Genomic DNA, 24,204 nt, shown 5'->3' on the forward strand with positions numbered 1-24,204 from the left:
CACATATATGTAAAAAGTAGCATCTTACATATAGTGTATGAAGCACTATATGTAAATAAGGTGGCATTCAGTTAATTTTATACCACGTAGGGAGCAATGGGATTCTGAGGTATTATTGTTGAACACATAATTCTAGTTTTTGTAGGTCCTTGTAGGTATGCAGCACAAACTAAATTACATTGCTGTAAACATGCTCAAAAAGGTTTTTCCATTTTAGTGTTAGCAATGTATTACAGGTATGAACAAGTATTTTCTTTATTTAGGATAGGGATATATAGTTATAATGGTTAAACAGCTTCAAAGAAAACTTTTTAAGGGCAACCACTGTTTATATCATACAGAAAGTACAAGTGAAATGCATATTATGTATGGAATGCTTAACATGAAGCAAAGAAATCACTTGTATTGTATATCAGTTGATCACCTTACTGGGCCTTGTTGCAATTTAGATTCTCCACATGACCATACCATTTCTGAATGAGCTTCTTTGATGCAGTCACAAACAAGACAGCTTACTATGCCATCTATGGTTGACAAACATTTGACAAGTTTCCTAAATGTCTGCCCCCTCTTGGTGACACATTCTTGGAATTGTAAGGCATTCCGCAAGTTTTGGTTAAGTGTCCCAGACTTCTCAAGATTCTTTGATATTGATGCCATGGCCAATATGAACCCCAACATTGGTCCCTGTGGCAAATTGCCACGGGCACCCCTACCCTTCTGTGTGGTCTCGCCCCTCCAAAATGAGAGGATTTGGAGGCATCGCCAGGTGCAATCACCTGTGCTTAATTATTTACAGTGTGCAGATAATATTTCCACTCCAAAACCAGGACCGCTTGGCCCTGAGGCTCTGGGCTGCTCACCCTTTCTGGCCAGGAGGCAAATTAAGGTGCAGGGCTCCTACCCTTCTCCCTCGCTATGTCTCTCCCTCTGGTTTCTCCCTGTCTGGTTCATGTGCTCCCTCCAGCTAGGAGAACAGCTGTTCCCGCTTGCCCCATTAAGTACGGTCCTGGCTTGTTCTTGCTTCAACTGTTGCCCTCTTCTCTGCTGTCTGGGGCTCTGCCCCAGCCCAGGCAGCTCAGTGTGTGGGGTTGCTTTCAGAGGCACCAAGGGGCTTATAACCCTCCACTCTGCCACAGCCCCAACCAGGAGTTACTGGCTCTTTGCCTTGCCATTCAGTTTTATTTGAGAATGGACAATGTGGAAAAGTAAGATCTGAACAGAATCAGGCAGAATTCACGAGTTTAAAAATGTCAAGATTGGATTTGTAGGGCACAGTGTTTAAGGATGAACAGTTTGTATAGCTACTGCCTGAAATTCTGAGCGGTGTTTTTCATCTTGTTTTCGAACCATGAACTTTTCCCAGGAGTACCAGTTTTGGACTAGGCCTTAATTTACAGTAGAATGAGGTACTGTGGTATCATTCAGGGTGACATTTTCAAATGAGGATCCCTAACAAGAAAAATCTAACTCCATATTTAAGAACATAAATAGAAATGGCCTGATTTTCAGAGATGATGAGCACTTACAACTTTGAATTCAGTGAGAGTTCTGGGTGCTCAGCATGTGTGTCAATCACCTCCTTCAAATATCTCTTCAAATCTTTTAGTTTTTGGCCTTACTTTCCACCATCAATCCACCATTCCCATTTTACCTACTGCACCCTTTTCTTCTATGGTAATGAGATAGCAAGTGTGAAAAATTGGGATGGGGTGGGGGTAATGAGTGCCTATCTCAGACAAAGCCCTGAATATCGGAACTGTCCCTGTAGAATCAGGATATCTGGTCGCCCTACTTTCCTCCTACCACCTCCTTCACAGGAGGAGGAAAGTAAAGCATTCACAATACATAGCAACTCAGCTTATCTTTTTTAATCTCCATTCCTCACTTTATCTGTTTCTATGCATGTCTGAGAGACCGTAGATTCTTCAGGGCAGGGATCATGACTTTGTAAAGTCTCTGTGAAGCCCCATGCAAAGTTAAATATTTAATACAAATAATCATCTGTAAGATAAGAGCAGGATGATGTGCTTTTCAGGGTGAAGAGGAACTGGGTGTCATTATCATTGTTCTTCCATGGGAGCATTATTGTTTTCACAAACATACCAAATACAAGGGGGAAGGTACATAAGTGGAGGATTCTTCAAGGAGTTTTGGGTCTGATCCAACACCCACTGAAGTCAATTGGAGTCTTTCCATTGACTCCATATGACTTTGGACTAGGGCCTTAATCAAACAAATGCAAGAAATGTTTAGGACATTTCACCAGCAGAAGACTGCTGTTGTGCCAGAGTCCAGCACTGCTGTGAAGAGTCAGAAAAGATAACAGGATAAGCTAGATTCTGCCAGTACTTTCCACTGTAACAGCTGAGAGGGAGGAAAACATTAGTTGAAATCCAGTGTCAATAACAGCTGCTGTGAGCAACAAATTAAGCAGTGTTTTAATTGATTTAGTAATCATCTTCCTGATTATGTATATCACTTGATTATTTCATCAGACTTGTATCTGCAGGGAAGTGGGGAGATGGGGAACCATTTATGACAGTATAATTATGAACTCTTTGTTGTACCTCTCTTTAAACACTTAATATATGAAAGAATTTACGATGGGAGGCAGTTTCCTCTAGCTGAGCTATAAAAAATTACCACTTTTTTTGTAATACACATTTTAACAAGACAATTAAGCTGCTGTTCATCGAAAGGATTAGTCTATAGGGTCTGGATCCTGTGAGGTACTGAGTGTTTCCACAAGATATTGTGCATCACCAACAAAGGGTCCTAAGTTTGTATACGAGGGATCTGTTTCTGACATTCAGAGTAATATAAGGAACATTATGAAATGGCATGGAGCGGTATAAAGAAAAGTGGGTAGACTGAGAGGATGATCGTCTGAAGGGTTTGAAAAGAATAAAGTAGTACGGAGGCTGGTAGAAGTCTAAAGCAAGATGTTGTGCCTAGTTGCATCATTTTTTGTTTCCATAGCAGAAGGAGTGCATTGATTTTAGGCTGGGCTGGCTGTCTCTGTCAACCCATTATTGATTTTGAAGCATTCATAATGGCTTTGGAGGAGGAGGAGATGTTGCAGGAAGTGACTGAGGCTGAAGGAGAAAGGGGACCAACTGCATCAACTGCCTCTGCAGCCTCAGGTCCATCTGATACAGCTGATCTGGGACACTTAGGAGCATATTCTAGCTGCACGTGACCCCAGAATTATCTCCTTGCTGAGGGAAACTTTCTGCTAGCATAATACTGATGTAAGACTAAAAATGGAGTTGAGCCACCTCCTGCACTAGTCCCACCCCATCCGCAGCCTAAGGGAGGAAGGGAGCTCTATTACACCTGATCCTTCAGTGTTGTAAGGTCACTGACGGACCTTAAGCCAGTGACATAAATTAGAGGTGAATCCTGTCTGCAGCTAGCTCCTTGTGCCCCCCTCCCCGCCCCCTTTTCCCAAGTTCTGCTCAGTTGTAGTGACGTTAGTCACTCATAATGACACTGAGTATCGTTAGGGCAGGAAAGAGTGAGAATGACTCTACAGGATGGTAGCTGGAGCTCTCATTTAAGATGTAGTGGACCCGATCGCAAGTCCCTGCTCCAATAGTTAATTGATTATTAAAAGTGAAACAACTTCAAGTGGAGAGAGTGAGTGAGCCCTTCACCAGTGCTAAAAGCACTCTCCTGGGATGTGGGAGACCTACATTCAAATCACTGCTCTACATCAGGTGGTGGTGGGAATTGAACCCATGTCTCCTACATCTTAGCTGAGTATCTTAACTGCTGGGCTGAAAGTTAAGAGGCTATTAGTACTTCGTCGCCTTTCCTGCTGCCTATTTTGAGAATCATATCAAACCCCAAATGTGTGTTTATTTATTTTTGGATGAAACTATTTGGCAAATTTATGTCAAATTTGGAAACAGTTACAGGTCAACCAAAACAGTGTGTGTGTGTGTGTGTGTTTGTGTGTGTATCCACACACAGAGATGCTTATATACATATAAAATGAATAAACTATTTGCTTGAAAAGTTTCACCCAGCTCAAATAGCAATGCCACTTGCTACTCTCCAGCTCTCCGATATAATAGCCCCCTCCCCCCCCGAATGCCTTCAGCTTCCACAGATTTTAATGGGAATAGACCTACTATACCTGTCCTGTTTCAGTTATAGATCAATAAGTGCCAAACCTATGGCTTTAAGCTTTTAAAGTGTCCTAATAGCATCATATACTTTAATATATATTTTAAACTTGAGACTCTCTTTGCCAATAATCACGCACCAGCAAACTCAACAACAAAACTAAATGCATAATTCATACATTCCTAAACTCCAGCCCTCCCCAAGAACTAAGGAATTAAAAACAAAGAGCTCTCCAATGTTGATTTGAGAGCACTCAGAACCTTGCATGAGGCAATCAGCCCTTCACAGGGTCAAGTCCTTTCCATATAAACCATTCAGAAGCAAAAGTCTTGAGTTTTAATTTCCATCAGTGTGGGGCACCAAAGTACATTTCGTGCACCAAAATAAAGCAAGATATAAAAATATCACTTTCAGTAGCTCATCATTGTCATTCTTAAGAGAGGAACTTCTGTTGCTTATAATGGAACCTGATGCATGTTGAACCAGGCGTCTCTTGTGGATAGGTCTCCTATAGACAACCATAACAGATCTGTTGAAGTTGAACACTGTAGCAAGGACCTTTCTGAAAAGCTTTAAGAACTTCATCTGCACTGTAGAGAGTGGGATTTAAGGCATGTGCTTTCCCATTTGCTCTGTTGTAATTTCTAATAAATACTGTTTTCTATGGAGTTCAGTAAACAATTACTGTATTTCCAATTATCACAACATGATATAATGTGGCCCTGAGAAACCTCACACCATTCAGACATGGAAGTAAAACGACTCACCTATCCAGGGAGAGGAGAAGCAAAGGGTCCTCTGAATTGAATTATTAAGCAGTAATAAAAGAAAAGTTGATTATCCTGAAGATTCTCTGCTTTGGCATCTGCCAGCTTCTTTACAATCATAGATGTCACTGTCCCCCCTCCACACTTTGACTTGGATAACAATTGCAGTAACGCTACAGAACATCACCATTTTTCTGATGGAACAATAAAAACTGTGAAGGATGTGGGAGGAAGACTTCAGAAATGGGAACCATGTGAAATATCATAAATGTCCCCCTACTCCATTTTTGACTCTGCTTTGTTTTCAGTTTAATAGCTTGCTTGGAAATATCTGTGGGTCATTTTAAAGCACAGCATGGGATTTAGGCATACAATTCTTGCTATAGTCAGAGGAAGTGATTCAACTAATTCCCTGTAGACCACATGGATAACGTTTCTCCTAGAGTCCACTTTAAATGTATCTGATGAAGTGAAGCAGATAAAATAGATAAGTATTAGCATTGCTTGCTTGCTGGCAAGCATCCAGACTTGTAGTTATCTGAATTATTTAGAACTATTCAGCATATTTCTAAGTAATTCCCTCCACACACCCTTTCCTGTCATTTTAGTCAGTTGAAGAGAACAAAAGCCACATAAAATGTTCACAATATGTTCTGATGCTTATGAATGCTGTTATTTTCTATGTAATTTTCAGTGGCACAATACCAAATCAACTGTGTTAAATAGTTTTGTATGACAAGACTAAGAGTAACTATTTTTGTAAAGGAAAAATGGATTATACACATTTGCAGTGGAGATGGGAATTGCAGAATGCCAGCAGCATTTTCTCCCTCCTGCTCTGTATTACTAACAAGCAATATATGACCAAAGCTATCCTGCAGATGTTGTTGATTTAATTCTTCTTGGATTTATCCAGGAGAAGCTAACAATGGTATAACTCCCAGTCCCAATGGAATTCTGCAATTAACATCAATCTCTATTGAGTAGTGTACACTTCATCATCACTGGTGATTGTGATTCACCAATCCTAAAATACCAAAATAATTACAAAAGAGAGCACAAGATGCAACCTGCACAGGACAGAGATTTGATTTTCTACCTTACATCCTCTAATTTTTCTGGAATCAATATATTTTATGAAATAATTTACTATCTGCAAGAAATTAGATGTAAATATCAGAGAGATCAGTTTAAACAATACATTTTCAAATATAGCATTCTAAGACCTTGACTATGAAACCTTTGTTGGTGCTAATGCATGTTAACTTTATTGGGACTAATTGTGTGAGTAAGTGGTCACCAGTATGAGTAAGGATTGCACAATCTAGGCTTATCTAGGGAAATGCAGCTGTTCAGTTACTGTTTTCTTTATACTGCACCTTTAATTTTTTAGGAGTCAGCAGAGGCACCAGCTATTTTGAGAGACACCTTATGCAGCATGTTACAAAGACACACACTGCTTTCTCCATCATACAGAATTTATCGTATTTTGTTTTGCTGTTTTCTCCCCCAATCTAAAATTACAAGGTTGTTTTTTATGCATGAAATAACACCAAATATATATATATATTGTGACAGAGCTTCTCCACCTTAATGGGTCCAGCACTTCCCCTAGTGGCAGCCCGGGGTACTCCAGTGCCCTTCAGAATTTCCCCCCTCTAGTGGTGTGTGAGGGTAATTCTGTCTCCCAATTTGGCCATTCCCCTCTGGCTTCCAGTCTCGTCTCTGGGGGGAGTGGGGGCGCTAGGCCCTTGCCTCCTTGCTGGGGCTCTAGCCACTCCAGCAAATGGCCGGTGTCCGGGGGAAGTCCCATCCTCTACTTTGGGCCCCAATCCAGGGACACTAAAAGTAACCGCATTGTGCTGCTGACTTCAGGAAAGCTACTAGCTTCCCTGGATTGTTTCACCACAATAGCTTACTGTCCACACCCTGCTTGGGCATGTCCCTCCTGGCATCCATGCCTGGGGAGCCTCTTAGTCTTTGATAGCCCCTCCAGGCATGGCAGCGCTGTACCAAAGACCCAGTCAATCTTCCCCTTCTGGTAAGATCTTTTTCCTTGGGCCTCGAAAGGTCCCCAGCTCTATCTGGGCAGGGTTTCTCCCCAGTTTCTGTACCTGCAGGGTTCTCACTTGGTTCTTGTCAGCATATGCACTGCCCAGCTCTCCAGCAGCTTACCTCACTCTCACAGTTCCTATTGCTCACATATCAGGCTAGAGGGAAGGCTTTTAACAAGTTCTAGGCAGGTCCTTGATGGGCCCCGGGTATCCTAATTAACCTGGATAGTTACCAAGGGAAAAGGGACTTGCTTATCATGGGGCTACACATGCCTTCCACCACTCTCCTATAGCCATCTGGCCTGATTGTGTCACATATCCCACCTCGCTGCTCAACATCATGGGGTTGGGCAACTTGGGTCATCAAATTGTGCACCTGTGACAGACCTCCACATTGCCATGGCAGCTTCCAGTCCTATGTTGTATGCTTAATTGGAATGACTGGAGGGACAAGAACCACCATGTCACTCTTGCATTCTTCTCCTTGTTCTGATGAATCCACTGGAGGTGGGCATGGTCAGTTCTGAGGATATATTTCCAGCCTAGCAGGTAATACTGGAGAGTTTCCATGGCCTACTTGATGGCAAAGCACTCCACCTCTACCACCGTGTATTTCTGTTCTCTTGGAAGAAGATTTCTGCTGCAGTATAGGATTGGGTGTTCATCTTCTCCCATCATCTGTGACAGGACAGCCCCCAACCCTACTTCATATGCGTAGTCTGTAATATGTCTGTAGGTCTGTGAAGGCCTCCTCCACCTTGTTGGTCCATTTCACCATGTCAGGGTCCTTACCAAGTTGAGCTCAGGTGTAGGGATGGTCTGTCGTTTGCCCTCTTGTCCCTGGATCAGGAGAAGGCGTTTGACAGGATAGACCACAGGTATCTCCTGAGCACCTTGTGGGCATTCGGCTTCAGGCCCTATTTTGTGGGCTTTCTCCAGGTGCTGTATGTTTCTGAGGAGTGCTTGGGCACGCTCAATTGAACTGTGACCAAACCTGTCAGTTTCAGGCAAAGATTGCATCAAGGGCTGTCTTCTGTCAGAACAGCTATATACTCTGGCCCCTGAGCCCTCCCTCTGTCTCCTCTGCTTATAATCTGTTTCTCTAGGAAATCTGCAATGCCAATAAATCTTGATGTTAGTCAGAAGGGAGTCCCATGAAATTTATAATTGTTGTGAGGGCTCCTGCAACACTGGACACTTAAAGGCTCAATTTTAGTCAAACTTCTTTCTCTAATGCAAGTTGTAGAAAGTCTGTTTACCAAGAATTGATACATATAAAAGATGTAAAAAACAAACTAAAACATGTAAAAGAACCTCAGAGAAAGAAATTTTAGATGAAATTAAGGTTATAAATTTGTAGCTTATATATATATAATATATATATTCAAAAATACATTCAGTGTTAATTACATATGGTCAAAAAACACAAGTTAAATATTTCATGAATTCTTGAGTAATGTCTTGAAAAATTTAGATGTTTTGACCAGACGCAGTATTTACACAGAAACATACAATTAAAGTCTAATATGCTTTTTATCACCAGAGAACTGCAAGTGCAGGAAATAGCAGGCAGGGACACAATGATAGAATCTTTGTTTTTTTATGAATCACTAAGTATGTCTTGTAGATTTTCAATTTTTTGGTTCAATTTTCAAGTGTAACTTTAAATCAGAGCTGCTGGGCTTCCTAAAATTTTCTTATAGAACTAGTGTCCTAATAAAAAAAATCCATTCTATCTTCCACAGAAAGAGCTGGTTAGAAAATAGTATTTTCATCCCATGGAAAACTGAATTTTCAGCAAGGTAATTGAAAACCAAACACTTACATCAGAAATGCTCATGTAGTGCCTCATCCCCCATTCTTCTTTATGAAAAGAGTACCTTAGATGGACTACATCTCTCTTGGACGACTAGTCTTCCTTCTTGTTAAGTTGTTGCAATCTATCATGGGAGAGGTAGTCCAGCCATAAAGCCTGACCCATATATGAGAATGGTGACATAATGTACCCAAACTAGAAGTCCCATGAGACACACAAAAGAAGAATTCTCTGGTTAACTTTTTTTTCTTTTTTTGTTTAGTTTTCAGACAGAAGTTTAGACTAATTTTGTTTTCAGGTGTTCAGTTTTTCCCCTAAATGTTGAAGTTTCCCATGGAAAGTAGACACGTGTTGTGAAAAAGATTGTTTAAAAAAGGTCTATCCAAATTGAGATTAATGGAAAGTTTTTGATCAGCTGTACTTTGAACCTCACCCCAGATTTGTTGCATTGCTTTTTTAGAATATGACATCTTTTATATAGCTGTCACCACAGAGATCAATAGCATATAAGACACACAATACAGTAAAAAGCTTTCCATCAATAGTTGGACTTTCAGAAGTGATTTTGGATTCAACTATATTCATGACCCTTTTACATATCTTTCCACAAAGATGCAAGTGCCCAATTTTTAGAAAGACCCAAAAAACCCAGTTTTAAGTTCACATACTTCAATATATATTTACTGAATGCAGATTGTATATTTGATTGTAATATTACAAGTTCACACTGTGTTAGTATGTCAGCTAACTTATTCAGTGTGACCAATACAGTCTGAATGTCTACCTGAAACTGAATATTTCCTTCAAGTATTTGTGGACAATCCGTAGACCAGGAAATTTTTGCAGAAGAAATTGGCAAATAATTTTCAATGACAATTGAGAGAAGGTTGCACTCTGTACATACAGGCGAAAAAATTCAACACATTTTAAAATTAACTTTTAGAAGTTATTTATAGAATTTTATGTTACTCTGACCACAGCTCTGCAGTTCGTTTTCATACATTCTATTTCAGGGAATCGCAGAGTGTGGATTTCAGATTTGCAATAAGGAGAAAGCTCTATTTTGGTACTTATGCTATTAACACTGTTGAGTCCTCTTCAGTGACTATACAGAAGGTTTAAATGTGTCTAATTAATTCAAGAAAGTTTTAATGCCTTATGATTTTGTATTAAGCAAAGTGCAAATTTTTATTGTTAAAATTTCATAGCTGTCTTGAATTTTGACTCATCAGCGTAATTCTGCACACTGTGTAGCAATTGCTTTCTTATCTTACCTCCCCTGCCACGACTAAAAAACTGTATGTGGCTTGAAAGATTTTTATGCCCATGGTCAAAGGTAGTGGGAAATGCAATTCCCATACATATCCTACTGTATACTGCTGTGCTTTTTGTTAATGACTATGCTTTGATAGTTATACAAAACCACTTTGGTTTTAGTTGTATGGTATTTCACTATGATTTTTCTGTTTAAAACACAAAAATCATAAGTGAAATACCATACATCTGACCACCCATTGCTGCTTGTTCAAATCTATACACAGCAGATAGCAATCAAACTCATCTTGTACACACAATTAAATCTTATTTAAATATAATATTTAATGGAGAGACTCCATCATGTAATCCTGACAAGGCTACAGTACTAAGGAGAAATCTGGGTCTCAAAAATGCGAGTTTTGCCACTGACTTCAAGGAGACAAGATTTCATCCTGCAATTTTAAAATCCATTTGTCTGGTAGAAAGGAGTGGCTGTTTAACAGAGCATGAATTCAAGGTGAATTGCCACTGATCACCCTGAAAGAATAGAAATTGCATACAGGACAGGAAGAATTTTAAAAGTTCAGTGTCCCAGTCCTGCAATAATTACTTCCCATTTTCTATAAGGAATAATCCTACTGAATTCATGACAGGAACAAAACTAAAGTGATTCTATACATATGTATCTAAAACTTATCAAAATGGCCACCATCTAGCACTATAGAAGCAAAGGGTTAGAAGGGACCACAAGAGTTATATCTAAATCGTCCAAGACATCCAGCCTCCTTTTGAAAGACTTCAGTGAAGGAGCTACCACAACCTCCTTAGGTAGTCTGTTCCATTCTCCTACTGTTCTTACAGTTAGGAGGTTTTTCCTGATATTTAATCTAACTGTGTTATGCTGTAGTTTGAACCCAATGCCTCTTGTCTTGCCGTCTGTAGCAAGAGAGAACAACTTTCCTCCGTCATTTTTATGGCAGCCTTCCAAGAATTTGAAAACTACTATCATGTCCCCCCTCAATCTCCTCTTTTCCAAACTAAACATACCCAGTTCCCTTAACCTTTACTCATATGGCTTGCATTCCATCCCTTTGATCCTCTTGGTTGTTCACCTTTGGATCCTTACCAGTTTCTCCACATCCTTTCTATACTTTGGTGACTAAAATTGGACATAGTACTCCAGCTGAGGATTAACCAGAGCATGGATTCACCAAGGGAAAGTCATGCCTGTCCAATCTGATTGCTTTCTATGAAGAAGTGACTGGCTTTGTGGATGTGGGGAAAGCGGTGGACGTGATATACGTTGACTTTAGCAAAGCTTTTGATACAGTCTCACAGTATTCTTATCAGCAAGTTAAGGAAGTATGGGCTGGATGAATGGACTATAAAATGGATAGAGAACTGGCTAGAGCATAGGGCTCAACGAGTAGTGATCAATGGCTCCATGTCTAGCTGGCAACCGGTCACAAGTGGAGTGCCCCAGCGGTCAGTCCTGGGGCCGGTTTTATTCAACATCTTTATTAATGATCTGGAGGATGGGGTAGATTGCACCCTCAGCAAGTTTGCAGATGACACTAAGATGGGAGGAGTGGTAGATACCCTGGAAGGTAGGGATAGGATACAGAAGGACCTAAACAAACTGGAGGATTGGGCCAAAAGAAATCTAATGAGGTTCAACAAGGACAAGTGTAGAGTCCTGCACTTAGGACGGAAGAATCCCATGCACGGTTACAGACTGGGGACCGATGAGCTAGGCAGCAGTTCTGCAGAAAAGGACCTGGGGATAACAGTGGATAAGAAGCTGGATATGAGTCAGCAGTGTGCCCTGGTTGCCAAGAAGGCTAATAGCATATTGGGCTGCATTAATAGGAGCATTGCCAGCAGATCGCAGAAAGTGTTCATTCCCCTCTATTCGGCATTGGTGAGGCTGCATTTGGAATATTGTGTCCAGTTTTGGGCCCCCCACTACAAAAAGGATGTGGAGAAGTTGGAGACAGTCCAGTGGAGGGCAACAAAAATGATTAGGGGGCTAGAGCACAAGAGTTATGAGGAGAGGCTGAGGGAACTAGGCTTGTCTAGTCTGCAGAAGAGAAGAATGAGGGGGGATTTGATAGCAGCCTTTAACTACCTGAAAGGGGGTTCCAGGGAGGATGGGGCTAGGCTGTTCTCAGTGGAGACTGTTTCTCCTTGTTCTGTCATCTGCCACAAGTTGCAGTGGGGGTGGTCTAGGTTGGAGATTAGGAAAAAGTTTCACTAGGAGGGTGGTAAAACACTGGAATGGGTTACCTAGGGAGGTGGTGGAATCTCCATCTTTGGAGGTTTTTAAGCTGAGGCTTGACAAAGCCCTTGTTGGGATTATTTATCTGAGGTTAGTCCTGGTTAGTCCTGCTTTGAGCAGGGGATTGGAATAGATGGCCTCCTGAGGTCCCTTCCAATTCTGTGATTCTATGATTCTATGAATAGTATGGTACTATCACCTTCTGTGACTTGCATGTTATGCCTTTGTTAATGCAACCTAAAATTGCATTTGTTTTTTTGCAGCAGCATCACACGACTGACTCATGTTGAGGTGGTGATCCATCAGAATTCCAAGATCCTTCTCAGCAGTGCTGCTGCCAGACCAGTTACCCCCATTCTGTATTTATGCATTTGGTTCTTGTTCCCTAAATGTAGCACCTTAGATTTGTCTTTGTTGGATTTCATTTTGTTGTCTACAGCCCAGTTCTCCAATGTATCAAATTTGAATCTTAGTTCTATCCCTCAAAGTGTTGGCAAATCCCCTCCCACCCAGCTTTGTGTCATCTGTGAATTTGATCAGTATGCTCTCTATTCCTATATCTGTATTAATGACCTAGATATTAAACCACACCAGACCCAGAAGAGATCCCTGTGGAACCCCACTTGAGACCTCCCTCCAATCTGACATCATTCTGCTAATAGTTACTCTTTGTTTGCAGTTGTATCCACTTAATGGTGTTTCACTGAGCCCACATTTCTCCAGCTTACTTATCAGAATGTCATGTAAGGCTGTGTCCAGAGCCTTGGTGAAGTCCAGGTATATTATGTCCTCCACATTCCCCCTATCCATCAAACCAGTTACCCTGTCAAAGAAGGAAATGAAGCTGGTTTGGCATCATTTGTTCTTTGTAAATCCATGCTGCTGCTAGTGAATACCCCTTCACCCTCCAGGTATTCACAAACTAAATGTTTTATATATTGCTCTAGAAGCTTCCCAGGCATTGAAATCAGGCTGCAGTGGGAATTGTGAAATGGAAAGGTTAGAGGCAACAACAGCTTTACCTTATGAACTCTATCAGTTAGTTATGGGATGCATCATAGATTCTTTGGAACCAAATACATGCACAATAAAAATGGTCAAAGCAAACTCAAAGGAAGAGCTAATGTCAGGGAAGCCATAATGCTACCATCATGCGTCCCCTCGTCTGCTCCCACATTTGAAGCCTCTGTTTTTATAGTAGCCATCAAAAGATTAAGCTTTTGTAAGGTAAAAGAGGAAGGAAGAGGAAGACAGGATGAATGAAAGAGGAACTCATGTAAGGAGATCAAGCATGAAAGAAGAAAAGAGGGAGAATGCTGAATTAGCGTTAGTAGAAAGGGAAGTTGTTTGAAAACCTTACCTTAGTCTAATCCTCTCACCTCACCCTAACTCCAACCCCACAAATCCACTTACTTTCCAGTTATCTCTAGAACAACACACACTATCATGAACTATACCTTGACGATCAGCAACTAAATAAAAAAGGATAAATTTTCAGAAGTATAGAGCACCCACTGATGTGATCAACACTTCTGAAAAATCAGAATAATTTTGCTTTCATCCTTACAGATGGATTTAGTGTCTAATGTGGGATGTCCTGGTTTGAGAAACTTGTGTGATGTCCTGGTTTGAGAGTTTTTTCAAAACAAACTGACAGAAGCTATTGGAAAACCCAAGGCTAGTTAGATAACAGCATCAGAATAACAGGTAATGAGAAAAAAGCTAAGAGAGGGTTGGTGCTGGAAAGAAACAACTGTGCCAATGTTACAAACAATAATGTGGACTGGTCCATCTCAGTGCTAAACAATGAGGTTCATCTGTAACCATGATTGTGCAAATTGTTAGCATCGGATAATACAAAGTAAAAGGATGACCATATAATCCAAATTATGACACGTGAGACAAACACTCTCCCTTGCTCTTGAAAATTTACTGCTTAGTTCCAGAACTGTCATCCTGTAAAGAAAGTGACAGAAGGAAAAACTAGGAAGAGCACAAGCATTGTAACAGTGAAGGGAGGTACTGATTTTCTCTCATTATAGAGAATGTGGCGGTGATCAATTAAAACTTAGAAGAACAGCCAAGTGATAATTTAAGTAGAGAACCAGAAGACATGACAGAGAATCCAGGATCCTTTATCTGGATTGTAAATTAGCAAAATTGCGACTACAGACTCCAGAGGGAATATAGGGACAGAAGTGCTTGCAAAGAGCTTTGGATAAAAGAAAAAATCCCCAGTCTTCAGTATCATCAAGAGCATTTCCAATTAGTACAGATGGCAGGGGGAGACTTTAGCAATTACATTGATATTCAGGGGATATTTGAAATTGTTGAATTTCTACTCCTGATTTCCTGAGATGCAATGTAGTTGTAGCCATGTTGGTCCCAGGATATTAGAGAGACATTTTGAAGGACCAAGTAGTCTATTGTTCAGCATGGGGAAATGTCCTTGGTACAACATTTGTTCATTATAGATGTAGTAGTAGCAGTAGAACAGAAATCTGCTTTCTGTGCAGATAGATTGTCAGTAGTAAAGGAAAACTAGGTATCCACCTGAGAAAATCATCTAAGGCACTTTTAAAATAACAGTTGACTAGCATGGAGGAAACATGTTAGCAATGTGCAGCAGACCTCAACCAACACAGCATTAATGGGGAAAGAGAAAATGAAGTCAGGAGGATGTCAGGCAGGTCCATATTACTCCATTATTTGTCATAAGCTGTTCCTCTGTTCTTGCAGCTATATACATGGTCTCTAAAAATCATCCCAGAAAATATCAGTTTGGAAATGAGAAGCTCTGGCTGGTTAAAGATCTGCTGGCATACGAGCCATTCACCATTCACCACAGTGTGCAACCAATTGCAGCTGAAGTATTTAACTCTGCTATGCCTTGTATTCTAGAACAGATAGGAATGTAGCATGTTGTGAGTTTGAAGTCAATAATTATTTGAGATTGTCAGAGAATAGTCTCAGATAGAATTTTTAGAACATACATAAGAACATAAGAATGGCCATACTGGGTAAGACCAACGGTCCATCTAGCCAAGATCCTGTTTTCTGCCAGTAGCCAATGCCAGGTACTTCAGAGAGAATGAACAGAACAGGTAATCATCAAGTCATCCATCCTCTGTCGCCCATTCCCAGTTTCTGGCAAAGAGAGTCTAGGGATACTTCAGAGCATGGTTTTCCATCTCTTCATATCCTGGGTAATAGCCATTGGCCTTACAATTTACATTGGACTTTTAATTTACAAAACCTTAATCCATGAATTTATCTAGTTCCTTTTTGAGCTCTGTTACAATCTTGGCCTTCACAAGCTCATCTGGCAAAGGGTCCCACAGTTTGACTCTGTGTTGTGTGAAGAAATACTTCCTTTTGTTCATTTTAAACCTGCTGCCCATTAATTTCATTCGATGACCCCTCGTTCTTGTGTTATGAAAAAGTAAATACTACTTCCTTATTTACTTTCTCCACACCAGTCATGATTTCATAGATCTCTATCATATCCCCCCTTAGTCATTTCATTTCCAAATTGAAAAGTCCCAGTTTTATTAATCTCTCCTCATTTGGAAGCTGTTCCATATCCCTAATAATTTGTTACCCTTTTCTGTGCCTTTTCCAATTCCAGTATATCTTTTTTGAGATGGGGTGACCAGAGCTGCACACAGTATTCAAGATGTGGGCACACCATGGATTTATATAGAGGCAATATCATATTTTCTGTCTTACTATCTTTCCCTTTCCTAATGGTTCCCAACATTCTGTTAGCTTTTTGACTGTTGCTGCACATTGAGTGGATGTTTTCAGAGAACTATGTGCAATACTCCAAGATCTCTTTCTTGAGTGGTAACAGCTAATTTGGACCCCATTATTTTATATTTTTAGTTGGGATTATGCTTTCCAATTAGGGATGTAGCAAGATAAACATTTAAACATTTAAACGGTGTATGTAATGTGCTTTGATCCCAAAGAATCAGAGAAGCAAAGTCAGCACTTTTACTTAAAAAAGATAATTAATTTTTTGAACTGTATGACTAATTTTAAGTAAAGGCATATAACACAAATGCAATGGGAGTGGTGGAGAGTGAGCGGAGTTAAGCATGCAAGCATATCAGTATAAAAATCAAAAGTATCAATGGAACAGTAGAACAAGAGTCATACATCCCATCTTGAACTATGATTATTTTAAACTTTTTTAATTCTCACTCATTCAACTTAACCTATTGCTTTTAAGGATCTCAAACTTAACGACTTTCAGCAAATGCTGCAAAAGCCATTTCTGTGTTAGGGTCATTTGGGAAGGTTGAAGGAATATGTTCTTGGGTGGAGTTAAAGGGCTGGGCTGTTTTGTTGTTTTGATTTTTTTAATTAGTCAAATTAATAAATTAACTGTGTAATTTTTTGTATACTACCAAGTGATCACAATTTGTTACTGAAAGTTTGATTAATTGTGACACAGTCTAGATTTTGTGGGGTTTTATTGTTATTAAAAACTAAATAAGAATACTAAAAACCAAGTTATGTTCTTAGTTGTATAATATTTTCATTATATGGCAGTAATTTGTAAGCTCATATTACATTTAAAAGAGTTCCTAGTTAGTTTTTGGATTTAGGAACTACATTCTGTAGTAGAGACAGTTACATAAAACAAGTTTCAGTCATTTGGGCATCCACCCACAACCATGCAGCAATGTAGCTCCTCCCATTATGAGCAGCATACGTGGTGAATCCGGATCAGTAGAATAACACCTCAAGCACTTCTCAGTCAAGCTCCCCGGGCACACCGATAATGTTGTGAAGAGGTGAGCTAACCTCAGAGAAGTGCCAAAACAAAGTCTGGCTGCCAGTCAAGTCAGCATTTAGAGAGAAAGATGATACTGGAGGTCCAAAAGCATTAAAAAGGAAAGATGATTGAACATTGAAATCTCTCCAAAAGATGGCAAAGTGGCCCATTTTGGCAGGAGGTCAGAAATTATTTTTATTTAATATTTAAATTTTTTTGGATTCATGCCACAAAACATAATCCAGCAACTGCTGCTGTGGCTGCATAAGGCAGGAGTAATTCCCCCAGGTTAAAAATTACACACCCACAGATATCATATTATACCAACTGCTGAATTAGCCAGAATGATCAGCAGGCACAAGGAAAGCTCTTGGAATTATCTGTCCTGATCAATGACGCTCAGATTCGTATATGGTAGTTAAAGAGACTGGATTAAGAAGTTAGTGTATTGGCAGGACAGCTGTGTATCCCCAAAATGTGTTTTCCCAATTTATTCAAAATAACTAGGATCTTAGTTAGCTGTGGTAAAAGAAGACTGATTTCAGCATATTAATAACCACAAATCAGAGCCATCCTTTCGAAACCTAATCTAACCATCCACATTTTTTCCAAATGTCTGAGGAAGCACCTTATCACCTCAGGAGGAATGAAAACTCTTACTGAGATCTCACTGGTGTGGTCCTCTGTGTTGCTGAAGTGAACAAGCAGACCAGAGCTTAATGAAGTGAGCTACCAAGCTCCTGGTGAAATTGCTTCAATCACCACCATGCTCATCCTGTGGAGTGCTGGCAGTGAAAGGGGATTCCACAACAATTTTGACCTTTTCCTGTGTTAAATCTTGTACCCCATGGGTCAGAGATAAGACTTGGGAGGGTCTGAGGAATATATTCCTTTATTTTCCCATGTAAAAAGTATGCCTTCTCATAACCTGATGGCTAAGTAAGGAAGCAACAGGAAACAAGATTATTAAGCACATTCTGATGGAAACATTCATGTCCCTAGGCCTGAAAAGATGGTATATACACTGATTACAATATTTGATTTATATAAATTTAATTGTAGGTGAGATTAGGTGAAATGGACTTTGGGACATGGGGAGAAGCCGGAAAAGTATCTTCTCTCATAAACATTTGTGAAAAATAATGATAGCTTGATGCAGTCTTGCCATTCCAAAGGCAAATAAGATCTCCGCACTCAGAGCATTTTTATGAGCCTTGGGGATAGGTAATTTCTAGCAAGGATGATAGTCCCTCAAGGGAATAGAATCCTCCGACATAGGAAAGGCATCCTGGTGCCCTCCTTCTTTCAATGATGTGGTAGTTTTTTAACTAGGGTCTCCTGAAAGACCCCATCCACGTACACAATGTAACATACACAGAAATCTCAAAAAAATGCAAACATTTAAAAACAATAAACTCCATGACAGTTGTGAAGGAGAGGAAGCCTAATCCAACATAATCTCCATTTCACAGAGTTTTAATAGTATTTTCCATTGTGCGTCATTTTAGAGCTATTGCTTATGTTCAGTTTTTATTTTGATCTCACTGAAAGTCTTGTTATTAATATTTCAGAGCTTTCATGATCTGTTTAGTTGAAAACTGTAGCCGTTTACAGTTTTTAGCTTTGTTTTTTCTTGTTCCTGCAGCTGCTTTTTCAGGCTTGGTCTCTCTGCTGCTGTCAGTGAGTGAGTGCGACCAAAGCGGAAAGTAAACAATTCACTTTAACACCATTTTACTTTAATGTTGGCATGTTGCCAGCCTCTTACTCTCTCCCTTGCTCAGTTGACAGTAACTCAGTCTCAACATTATTGAGAAATAAATTCTGCACCTTAATTTAGTCAATTCAGCATTATGAACAGGCACTATTACAAAGAAGCTATCGTTGGACTGCATCAACACAAATTAACTATACTGACCTTGCCTGAAGATGGATTAAGAACAAACATCTCAGTCCAGCTGCAGGATTTAAAATACCCACTAATCTACCTATCTACTTAATCTACCTATACTTGACAAAGTCTCACCTTTTCATTGGAGAATGATCTCCCATTCCAGTAAGCAAATGCTCCTCCACCTATTTGGGTGACAGAAGCATTGCTACCTCCTACAGCAGTAGCTGATTTCAGTATTGCTGTTCCATCCCCAGAGTGGGACTGATGACTACTGCTATGATATTATTCCCGCTGAAGAATATAGAGCAGATAGTTGCCGTACAGCTGCTGCTCCCTCTGAGACGAAGAAGTGCTGCTCTCTCAACGAGATCAGTAGATGGGCCTGAACCAGATCTTCAGATCTGAACATCCCTGCTCTTGGGTAATATTTGGGTCTGGCTCTTTACCTACATTTAATTTCTGCCCCCAATCTCTAAATCGGCAGGACTGTCTGCAAAACAAGAATTAAGTTTTTGAAAAATGTTGGGGGTTCAATTTGTTTGGTTTTTTTTCCTCCACAGGAAAGAAACCAAGACCTTTCGAATTTTTTTCATGACAAACAAGGAAGTTACCCACCCCAGAATATCCTGGAGATTAGGGCCCTCACCAAGGAAACTGACACCCCCAAATTCATGTCCCTGCTCTCCCTGGTTCAGAGCAGAATCTTAAACCTAGGGCTCTCACATCCCAGTTGAGTACCCGGACTATTGGGATATTGGCTATGCTGGAGTCTTGTTCAAGTTCCAGCTTGACAAACAGACCTAACAAAAGTTTAGTCAAAACAGATAGATTTCTGCAACAAGTTTCAGTTTTGACAAGTCAGTATTTTCCAATGAAAAAAAATTTAGTTGAAAAATTTCTAATGAGCTCTAAAAATGGCCTACACCAAAGCCTTGAATCTGAATATTAAAAACTCCAAAAGCAAAGTTCAATATAATTTAATCTGTATCTCGCAAGACTATTTGCTGTTCAGCATGTTAGGTTAGTCATTAAATCACATATTATTTCTGCTCTCTCACTGGAGAACTATGCCGGACAGTGCACCTCTGGTGTGGGGTTTCAGCCAAGTACTCATGGCCACTGATCACAATTAGAGCAAGCTACTAAATCTGGTCACAAAACTGTTTGCTGAATAAAAACCCCACACTCTTCAGCCAGTTTTCAGATTCTTCTTTGTTGCTAATGTAGAGAATATTTTACAGACTGTGTCTTTAAAAAACAAAACCAAAAACCCTACCCTACTTATTTTCTACACAATGATTAAAAATACTGTAACTTGACTACAGTTCACTTTGGGACCTGTTATTATCTTGATTCCCACAAAATCAGTAGGGATATATTCTAGAAGTCCCAGGCCAGAAGGATAATTACCATTATCCTCATACAATATTGTCAACTAATAATTTCAGTATATTTTACAAGTGTTGTAGCTATGCCTGATTTATGTTTCCTTTGAAGTGCTCCAAAATTAAGCTTCAGGATAATTAGAAATATGATTCATATTTATCTTCATTTCCTGGAAGTCAATGCCATAAGATATTGAATTTAACATTAAGAACTAGGCAGTAGTTATGCATGGGAGTTGTATGGACCCAATCTAATAAACTAAAACTGCTATATGATATAATCAGAATATGATTTTTGTTATGATGTGCATTAATAAACAATCAGCCTGTTTTCATGAAACATAAGAGTTAGAATTGCTTATATATGTTTATATAATTATTTGCTTATTTTGATCATTTTTACATATAAAAAGCTATTTCTTAAAAAAATAAGAATTTGAGATGTTTTTTCATAAAACCGAGCTCTATATTTTGGGTAAATAGCAAATTTTGGCTTTTCCTCACTACAGTACAATGTTGACATTCTCTAATGGGGTTATAAAGCACAAAGAGCAGATGTCTGCTTGAAAACAAGCATGTAATGCCATGCCATAGCAAAAACAGGGCAGCTTAAGAAAATGACTGCACCCCCTTCTGCTAGCATGCACTAATAAGAGCTGGCAACATAACAGTGTGTGTCATTATACGCTCTCATCAAGAAAAATTATGATACACACCAATTTACCAGAATGGTTACATTTACTCAAGTCCCTACTATTTAATTTATTCCTAGTTTGGCTCCCCTTTGCAAACAAAAGACTAATTGGAACAGTCTTATCAGGAGCCATATTAAAGGAGGCTTTTCCCAGAATTTGCATTTAGGCCTATTTGCTTCTGTCTTCTATATAGCATATAGAGGCACAAAACTAGAGCTGGGCAGGGATAGATTTCCTGTTCCATAAAAATTGGAGATTTCAAATAATTTCCCATTGTACATCAGGATGAACCTTTGCATTGTTTTAAGAAGAGACCACCCAGAATACTCTCAGGATCAGGGCTCTCATCTAGGATGTGAGATACTTGGCCCTGAGTCTCTGCTATGTTCAGAGCAGGGACTTGAACCTGGTTCTCCCACAGTAGTGCCCGGAAGAATAGGACATTAGTTAATCCAGGGTCAAAAGGGAGAATGGGTGGGTGTTCATTCTTTCTCTGAATTCCATTTTGGACCCCATAAGCCTTCTCAATAAAAGTTCTCTTTAAAACAGTATGTTCTCATGAGAAGTTTCAGTGGATGAACGAATATTTTCCAATTAGAAATGATGCTTAGTCAAATAATTCCCAACATGTTCTGGACAAAACACTTCATTCACATGGAAATAAGAGAAAGGGGCTATGAAGAGGAAAGCCCCATTTTCATGAAATCTGCACGTGGCAAACAGGAATTAGGTGGCAGTCAGACAGCATGGGGAGGGTTCTGAATCAGTTGCTGTAGACAGCAAGCTCCCTTTCTATTATAGGGAACTTTACTCAAAAACAATCAGGATGTGCATGCAGATCTCCTAGAGGTAGTAGTGTTTAAGAGTCACTTGATAAGAGAAGTTTCTGTATATATGTATGGAAGAAATGCAAAATTTGGCTTGGTTTCCCAAATATCTTCAACTTCCGCTCTTTTCCCAGCTCTAGCTCACTTTCATGTATGCACCACTATTGACTCAGCCCAGAGATGGAAGAGTGAGAAAACTGGCAAAAAAAGCAGGGGTTCTAAGTGCTCCCCTTCTAAACTTGTTTATGCAGGAGGGAGCATATGACTCTTAGTGTTTTGATGTTCTCAGGATGCTATGCATGACAGAGAGAGAGCTTGAGCACTTAATGCTAGTTTAGGTGCACTTGTACCTTATCTCCTAAATGTTCACAAAGCAATTCCCAATTCGCCACTAGGAGAAAGTAGCTAGTTTACTCACTGCTGTTACCAGAAAAACTTTATACTGCTAGATAAAACCTCATTTCAGTTATCTAAAAAACAGTCCTGTATGAAAGAAAGCCTTGGAAAGATCTGTCTATGGTTTACAGTACTATTTAGAGTACCTTAGCCTTTGTGACCAATGTTTATTGCCAAGGACATGAACCTTTTGCTTGTTTCAAACTGTAAATAGATAAGTAAGAGAAACTTACTGCTGTATGCAAACTACAATATTAGTCCATAACCTGAGGAAGAATAGCCATCAGAAGATTTAAGGACAACTCTGTTCAATCAAACAGTGAAGAAAACTGAAGCAAGACATGGTTTGATATGTCACAGATATCCGTTAAATAGTATTCATCTTATTTTCAGTTAGAGGATTACTCAGGCATATTACCAGCACCAGGCTTATCTGGCAAAACGTTTAAGTTCACAAATTAGATCAATAGTACTATTTGTCAAAATGCCATATCTGTCCCAGGTTTTAAACTTTCCTAATTAGCCCCAATTCTATGACATTGATTATGTGCAGAAGCACAGTTAGCACAAGTCATGGAAATAACATTAAATTATGATAATATTTGGTTGAATTAGGGATGAACAATATGACAAAGCCTAGAAATCATTAATCATGCTAAAAAAGGAAACAAGAAAGAAACCAACCTGAGTAAATATTATTTGTTTAATACATTGAGTCCAATTCTCTATTGCTTATCATCTCTTGACTTTTAGGGCCTGATCCAAAGCCCATTGAAGCCCATGGAAGACTCCCAGTGACATTAGTGGGCTTTGGAAAAAGATTTTATACTCATACAAACTGCTACCATATTGCACATATTTAAGTGACTATATGAGATGCAGTAAAAAGTAGGTCTGTTTTTTCAGTATTTTTTCCTGATTATCCAATAAATAATTTATTCATTGAATAAGTTTTTGCAGCTTATGAAAAGCTCTGGCTAAAATGGGATCTATAGAGGAGATCAAACTAGATGGTCACAATGGTCTCCTCTGGCCTTGGAATCTATGAATCAATAAAAAAGAAACCTCTTATAATTATGAAACCAGGTTAATGGGTCTTACAAAAAAGGGAGCTGAGCTTGTTGCTGTGTAGATGAGAGCCAGAGAAGATTCCAGGGTGCTGACCTTGCTAATAAATGGAGGTGGTGTTGACCCTAGTGACTGGCTGAACCCTGGGAGATGAAAGGCTGACTAAGTCAATCGAATAGAAGATGAAAGGAGGGCAGCTCTGCCCAACAGGCATGTGTGACTTCCTCAATCGACTCTCCCATCTTAGTGGTTTCCTGTTTTGCCCTGAAAGGCATTTGCTGAACTACTCTGAGAGACAGCAACTGGATTTAGAAGAGACCCCCCCACACATCAGGGGACTTTTTTCCTTGTGAGTAATGCCTATTGCTGCCGTAGAAAGGTTAGTCTGCTATGTGAATTGGCACCTTTATCACACAAGTGCCTTCAGGCCTGCAGTGACTTATCAAGGTATGTGGGTTCCTCTGTATTATGGAGCTCAGTAGTGTGGAATAAACTGGAGTTGGGAATCCAGAGAAATCCACGCTGAGGGTAGTGTTACTGGCAGGTTGTGTGGTGTTCCAGATGTACCCACTCCAAATCCATTTTACTATTCCCTTTATATGCTCCCTTTGTATTTCCCTTTGTAAATAAAGAGTACCTTGATTGTTCATCCATTACAGATATCAGGCTAGTCATATGGATAAGTACTGGCTCAAAGATTGTTTAAGATAGTTAAAACCATATAGGGAGGTAAGGGAGGTAAACTGTCAGGTGGAGGCACCAGCTAAGCAGCTAGGAACCCAGGTCAGGCTGTTGAAACCCAATGCAGCCAAAGCAAAAGGACACTGGGTGAGGGATCCTGCTGATGATTAAC

This window comes from Emydura macquarii, unplaced genomic scaffold, assembly GCF_026122565.2.
Source record: "Emydura macquarii macquarii isolate MOO-44397 ecotype Brisbane River unplaced genomic scaffold, CSIRO-AGI_Emac_v2 contig_2473, whole genome shotgun sequence".
NCBI lineage: Eukaryota > Metazoa > Chordata > Testudines > Chelidae > Emydura > Emydura macquarii.